This window comes from Clupea harengus, unplaced genomic scaffold, assembly GCF_900700415.2.
Source record: "Clupea harengus unplaced genomic scaffold, Ch_v2.0.2, whole genome shotgun sequence".
Classification (NCBI taxonomy): domain Eukaryota; kingdom Metazoa; phylum Chordata; class Actinopteri; order Clupeiformes; family Clupeidae; genus Clupea; species Clupea harengus.
The window spans coordinates 97059-105000 of NW_024879629.1; the positions used below are offsets into that span (position 1 = coordinate 97059).

The 7942-nt window shown below is 40.8% G+C and overlaps 1 pseudogene; it reads left to right on the forward strand.

Annotated features, from left to right (window-relative positions):
- The first annotated feature begins 4402 nt into the window (after positions 1–4402).
- On the forward strand, positions 4403–5533 carry LOC105890833 (annotated as a pseudogene).
- Positions 5534–7942: the final 2409 nt, after the last annotated feature.

Here is a 7942-nt window from a genome sequence, read left to right on the forward strand (position 1 = left end):
TTTCTTGCTCTTTCTCTTCATCCTCTTCCTCCTCCTCCTCCTCCTCCTCTTACTCTCACTCCTCTGCCTTTCTGATCACCTCTCACTTCAATGTTGCCATCAATTGTTCTCCAAACCAGGAGCTAACCTGTGGCCATCATATTGCTAAAGCTTTGATTTCAAATTGCACAACAGCCTTTGAAATGGAAGTTTTGCCAATTGAATAGCAGTGTGTTCTGTCTGAACACAAGGAGGTTTTGGCATTGATGAAGTGTGCAAAGTAGAGAGGATGGTGTTTAGTGTTTTGAAGAAAGTGTGGTTAACAATTGAAATTTGTGTCTAAAGCAGATAATTGTGTGTTGTGAGTTGAAGAAAGTGCGGTTAACAATTGAAATCTGTGTCTAAAGCACATAATTGTGCTTATAGTTTAGCAGAATTGGTTTAGGGAGTTGGCACATGAGTTACAGGTTGTGGTCATTGTGCCATAAGTTCCAGTTTTTGAATGTAATCAATCGAGAAAAACTGTAACAACACAGGAGAAACAAATCAGGCAAACAACCAGGGTGATGATTTGGAACAGGTGGGGGAGAAAAAGACCGGGAAGCAGCAGAGGGCAGGAGAGGGAGGAGTCTCTGGACAAAGACAGAACGCACATGGTCTGACAACACAAACACAACAAGCACATGACGAAATAAACAAACAGGGGGAAACATAGGGGCACAGCACAACACACGCATGAGGCACAAGGAAAAATGTATCTTAGTTGACAGGGATCTTATCAAGGACACAATCGGTGTCTGTCTGAATGGGCTGCTGGGATGTTGGTGACTTATTCAGAATTGTCTTTCAGATGCTATGTCACCCTTTGCCCTTCACTTTGTAATTGTGCTACCAGAACACGTTAGTTAGGGAGTGGTCTGCATACCTGCCCTTCTTCCTCCAATCAGGTGAAGCATCCTTGGTTGCACTAGTTGTCTGCAAGTGCCGTCACAGTAAGGTAACTGCTGTTAATCATTAACAAGCACAGCAAAAGATCTGTTGGTTTGGCTAACCTGGACAGTTCAATAACAGCAAAGAAGCCAAAGGGAGAGCCTAGGAGTTGCCGTCTTCGCTAAAGTATGTATCTTTGGGTTATTGTATCTTATGTTCGACCAATTAGACTCTAAACCCTTTATATTGTGTTCGATCTTTCAGGTAACCAGTATAACCAGGTAATAAGGGAATACATGTGGGATTATGGATTATTCTGTAATGCCAATGGTCTCTTGTGAGGGCTATCTCGATTAGGCATTGCTGCCTATTTGTCTTCTTACTTTCAAAGACAAGTCTGTTACAACACAGATTACAAATCAGGTCATTTACAGGCATCACAGGGAGGCACTTGTGATTACAAAAGCGTCAGTTATCGCATTGTCTACTTGTGAAACATCCTGAAGTGTTAGTCACCGAAAATCACGTGTGGTGTGGAATTGTATGACGCCTCTTAACAGTAATTAGAAACATCTGCGTCTCAAAAGCTCAACACATGAGTTTTAAGGAAAAAATTTGACAAAGTATGATTTGTGATATGGTTTTATGAAGTGCTGAAAAGCAGGACTACATTGGAGCAAAGAAATACTGGAAATGAACTTAAATTACAAGGCCACTGGGAAAACGATAGAGAGTGTGAATATTTCAAAAGATTAGACAGTTTATATTTATGACTATTTGTTGGTCTATAGGCCGACGTGAAATGATACAAACTATATTATATTATCACGACTATGTCTACCTGGTGTATAAAGATGCACACGGTAAACAAATTACAGTCTAGGACCGGCTGATCAAAACATTGGTCTAATGTTTGTCTAATGTTTAACAACGTTCAAGAGAAATAGTTAACGCTATTGCATGAGATAATTTGTCCAATTCTGAGTTTCGTTTTTTTCTCATCTATTTGGTTATGGGAATATAACGCTTGAAATTAGCCTACATAGAGTGGAAAGTTCCCCCTCACGTCCAAAGTTCCCCCAATAGATGTTTTCGAGGGTGAAAGTCCCAAATTTGTCTTCGCCTAGGCTATTTGACAAAAAAGCGTTCTGTCCCAACGTCCATGTTCATTTATACTCATATGGTTTACAGTCAAGTGTATTACCAAAACAGAATTTCAAAGTGTTCAGTATGGAAACACATCACACACAATATTTTATAGTAGGCTACGTAAGAAGTATAGAAAAACAAACTTGACCCTTTTTACATTATTATATAAAAAGAGGCTGTGTGATCGTACCCAGCCTGCTATTGAAGTCCTGCCAAAACACGTCAACATCACAACCAGTGTCCTCCCTCTGAGCTGGTATATATGTGTCTCATTTTGAGGGACAGTGCCTGAAAAGGCACACAAGTGTCCAAGGTCTGATCACTGTGTCTAAGAAAGTGAACTATGTGTGTAATGTTTTGCAAAACGCATTTGATTCAAAGGCTGTAAAAGTCAAAGGTGAAAATTCCCCATTCTCTCTGCTTCACACTCCTGCCAGAATAGAGTCAGAATCGATGACTCAGGAGAGAGACTTTGAACAGACTTTGAACACTCACGCCCACACACCCACCCACCCACCCACACAATCTCTCTCTATCTCTCTCTTTCTCTCTCTCTCTGTCCATATATTGGACAGAGAGAGAGAGAGACCTTGAACAGTCACGCACACACACGCTCATCTGTCCGTCCATAGACTGGATAATTCATGCCCATATATTCAGTTAACCATCCTTTCCATACTGCTATGGACATTTTAACTAAGTGAGGGTTGGTGTGAGTTCAGGTGCTGACGCCATTACATGGTTGTAACACAGTTTTCCTGCGGTATCACAGAAAACACACACGCAATTGTCACTGTTCACCTGTTTATTATGTTCACCTTCCATGACATGTAGTGTGGTACCGACTATGTCTTGTCCCATTTACTCCCTGTTCCCATATAAAACCCTGGTTACTTCACACATACTGTTACTCACACTTTCTCATTCATCACTCCCGTCCTGCTGGTCATATGTGGAAGTGCGCACCACTGAGGAGCAGTATCTCTCCACCTGCCACAGGGGAGGGGGAAGGGATTTGTCTTGAGGGGTGTTGGATGTTCAGTTTGTTATGTATGTATGTTAATAATATTGTGTTTTGTACGTTGTGTGTGTAAATATTGTAATATATGGCTTTGGGTGCATTGGATTAACTTGGTGTTGGTGGTATGTATATGTTAATGCCACTTATTGTGTTGTCTATGGGACTAATGAGGGTAAGGGATGTACAGATAACGTGTATGGAACTGAATGGGATGATATGATCTGTCAGGTAGATCAGTCTCTCACTGACGAGCAGTTTGTTTGTTTCAACAGTGAGTCTGTCTGAACTTTCTGAACAGTCTGGTCTCGTTTCACAAGAGCTGAACAGACTTGACAAGATGAAACACTTTGGAATCTGTTTGATCTTGTGGACAATGCCTCTGTTATCTGCAGGAATTCCATTATCACGTGAGACAGAATTTTTTTTTAATTCTGATATTTGTATTGTTTCCTTTTTGCCTTGTATGTATCTCTCTCTCTCTCTATCGCCTTTCCTCCCCTCTCTCTCTTTCATTTCCTCTCTCCTTCTCTCTCTCTCTCCTTTCCTCTCTCCTTCTCTGTCCTCTCCTTTCCTCTCTCTCTCCCTCTCTCTTTCTCTCTCTCTCCTTTCCTTTCTCCCTCTCTCTCATCCTCTCCTTTCCTTTCCCCTCTCTCTCCCTCTCCTTTCCTCTCTCCCGCTCTCTCCTTTCCTCTCTCCCTCTCTCTTCTTCTCTCTCTCTCATTTTCTCCCTCTCCCTCTCTCTCTCCTTTCCTCTCTCCCTTTCTCTCCTTCTCTCTCTCTCTCCTTACCTCTTTCATTCTCTCTCTCCCTCTCCTTTCCTCTCTCCCACTCTCTGAATGAATGAGAAATATGTTGAAGATCAAATACTTATTGTGCTAATGTATCATGAGCCTTCTTGATTCACCTGTTGAGCCACTGAATGGATGTATTGAGCATTAGTCACCTACCTTCCTCAGAAATTAAACTCATAATAACAGATGATATGGTGTTTATCCACATTTACAGGGATAGAAAAAAAGTACATAATGTGTCATATGTTATTTATGTAGCTGTACGGATGTTATTTACACAGACAATTTCATTTCCTGGGTTTAAAACGGCATTGAACTAGCAAAACTTTTAGCTAATGCTAGTTTGGGTTTGGCCTTACTGATGTATAGTCAGTAGAAACAGATTTTATACCTACAAGCTAATACCTGTAAGGACACTCTTTAGCAATCAAACTCCTAGCCTCCAAGTCTACACACACACACACACACACACACACACACACACACACACACACACACACAAACTGTTTCTGAATGTTTCCCCACAGGGTTGATGTTGAGGATTGTGCTGCTGGGGAAGAGTGGAGCTGGATAGAGTGCAACAGGAAACACCATCCTGGGGAAAGTGGTCTTTAAAGAAGATTCAACTTTTGACTCGGTGACTTCAGATTCTCTTAAGGAGAGTGGATGGGTGTTTGGGAGGCAGATCACACTGGTTGATACCCCAGGACTGTTTGATACATCTAAGACACCAAATGAGCTGAAAAGTGAGATAGAGAGGTGTGTCAACATGTCTGTTCCTGGGCCTCACGTCTTCCTGCTGGTGATCAGATTAGCTGTGAGATTCACAGAGGAGGAGAGGAATGCAGTGAAGTGGATCCAGGAGAACTTTGGCAAGAGAGCGGCAGAGTTCACCATGGTACTGTTCACTCATGTTGATCAGCTGAAGGGGAAATCAGTGGAACACAACTTCAATAAAGACATTCAGAACCTGATAGACAGTTGTGGAGGAGGATATCACTCCTTTAATAATTTAGAGAGGGATAACCAGACTCAAGTGGAAGAGCTGCTGGAGAAGATTGAAGCCATGTTGGAGAAGAATGATGGAGAACACTACACAAACAAGATGTACCAGGAGGCTCAGATAAAGATTAGAGAAGAGGAAGAGAGGAAAAGACAGGAGGAGGAGAAGAAAAGACAGGAGTATGAGAGTAAGATCAGAGAAGACGAGCGCAATAAAATTGAAGAGAAGAAAAAACAAAAAGAATTGTTGGAGAAAGTTGGAGCAGGTATTGGAACAGTTTGTGGGATTTATCTTGTCTATGTATATCCTCCACTTGGTGCAGCAGTTCTGGGTGTGGTAGCATTAGGTTTCTTGTATAAATAACTTGCAGGGATGATTCCCCTTTGACCGAATAAAGCTCTGAGAAATACTGTACTTAACCACACTCTATTAGACTAATCACACTCTATTAGACAGGCTCTTTCAGTGGGAAAAGCCAATATATCTGTAACACTTGTTGGGAACAAGGATGCCTAGCCTTATGAAGGAGGATTGTGTCACTGAGTGTATTCACAAGCAATAGAACACAAATACAAATATTATTCATTTAGCTTTCCTATTATTCCAACATATATCTATTTGTCTTTTTTTTTACACTTGTCAGGACTGCTGCTCATGTAGAAACCTTCTCTGTAATGACATGCAAGCTCCACCTAGTGGTGTTTCACCTGAACTGCACCACTAGAGGCAATTTGCTCTGTCCCTGTTGCCTCATGTCCAGTAATATCATTGAGCTCCCTATTGGTTCTTGGCCAAATATACTCTACTGTGGGTTTGGGTTATGCATTTTCCCCAATTTTTTTTTTCAAGTAACTATGTCAAAGTGTTCATAGTTATTATACATTGAGAGCCACTAAACCCGGAGTCAAACTCCTTGTATGTGTAAACTAACTTGGCCAATAAACACGATTTGATTCTGATTCTGATTCTGATTATTATACTGATGTAAGGGTTCTTTAGACTGGTATGCATAGACACACAGAAGTGTGAGAAAGTTGTTTGAAGCAAACTCTGTTCTAAAATAAACTATCTCATGATATGGTGTCTTTAAAATGAGACAAACAAGTGATATTTCATATAAAGATAAAAGATTCCAAGCGGAGTACGAAAAGTGTTTCAATACTGATTTCTGTACAGGGAATTGTGGACGTAGAAGGCAAGCTAATATTTATAAATGCTACCAGGTTCAAACAAAGCTAAAGAGAGACTGATGGAATGCCATATGTAGAGGCCTTTAACACACATCACATTACATTATAAATATTATATATTATGAAACAATTGGGTTCTATTGAATTATTTAGCTGTTTCTGATTGGACGAGAGACGTTCCATGAGTTGGAATATCCCAGGACATCCCAACTCGGTCTTTTCACAGCTAATAATAAATCACTCCGCGATGAAACATTCTATAGCATGTTGATACAATTAAGGATAACCGTTAATTCAAAGTTCTTATAATTCCAAAAGACGTTGACAATGGAACTATTTTTTTGTTGCGGAGAAACAAGGGCGAAATAAACATTTTTTAATCAATAACTTCGTGTTTAAATGTGAATTGGTTGACTATAAAATTGTTTTATAAAAGCAATATAGTACTCGTGCGAGTGGGGTAGGTAAGGGATATTCCCACGGGTGTTGTTGCCTGCGCCACTCGCACTCGTACTATATTGCTTAATTATACATTATATGGGAATAATATAATTTATCTTCCTCAGTCTAAACTGAGTCTGGTTAGTGGCATGACATGACGCACAGCAAATCTTTACAGAGTTTTTTTCAGTAGCAGTAACGTATTTTGGGGTGTGCACTCTTTGACAAATTGTGAATTTGCCTCACGTTTGACTGACCACTGCCTAAAAGTAACCCAAGAATGGTTGTCACTGCCTGTTAAAACATCAGATGGATCGGTCATTTGTTACCATTGGACACCTCGGACTGATGGCCCGGTTCAGAATCGGACAGAGATGTGTGGCACTGCCACGGCAACATAACTAGTAACAGACAGTAACACGGCAACAGAACCAGTAACAGACAGTATCACGGCAACAGAACCAGTAACAGAAAGTATCACGGCAACAGAACCAGTAACAGACAGAGGTTTTCCACATTTATTTGTGTACATTTATTTGACTGCCTTTGATCTTACCTTTGAACAGTTAAATCTCACACAGTAATTGTGTGTAGGCTATCTCATGAAGATTTTTTGATTCTGTTCTGTTTATTTTGATTATTGGTCAGTTCTCTTCTGTTGTGTTGTGTTTGAATTGTAGGGTGTGTCTGCACTTGGTACTTGGTGCTATTAAAATGTTTAGACGAAGATCTCCTGACGGTTGCGATAGTGCAGAAGGTTTGATTGGATTATGTCGGTGCTGCTCTCACTGCCGACCTAGGGATAAGACACAGAAATACATTGTTCGAGAGAATTAGTGCAGAAATCAATGCTGTTTGTTAATTGCTTTATTTATTGATTGATTTAATTAATTCATCTGGCCAAGTGCTTCAGTAGTGTTAACAGGAAACAAAGTCCTTAGACACTCAAACATGCTTATGCTCATTGTGTGTTTTAATTATTCATGAAGTACCCACTATGTGCTTATTATTCTAATTTTATTTTTTACCCCAAACCATGTGCTGGACTAATGTGTTAGTAAACCTGCTTAATGTCATATTTAATAACCACCCCCTCAAAATTGTTTCTGATTCAAAGGGAGCAAACCCACCCTCACTCATGGTCCGTACCAGTGTCTGAAGAGGCCCGTCACAAACCATATGCCTGCACCAGTCAAGCCCCCAGATATGACACCTGAGAAGCCATGAGTGACAAACCCCAACACGAGCCCGGTTATCACGGACAGAAACAGTTCTAGTCTCTCCTGGAGGAAGCGCTGTCTGTCCTCACTCTTCCATTGATGCCGGTAGCGCTGCCGTTCCTCAGCCTCATTGGTTGGGACTGTCGGAAGAGTGTGGGGTTACGACCAATAACATGTCCCCATTCATATATTTACTACATGTGGCTATCAATGAGACA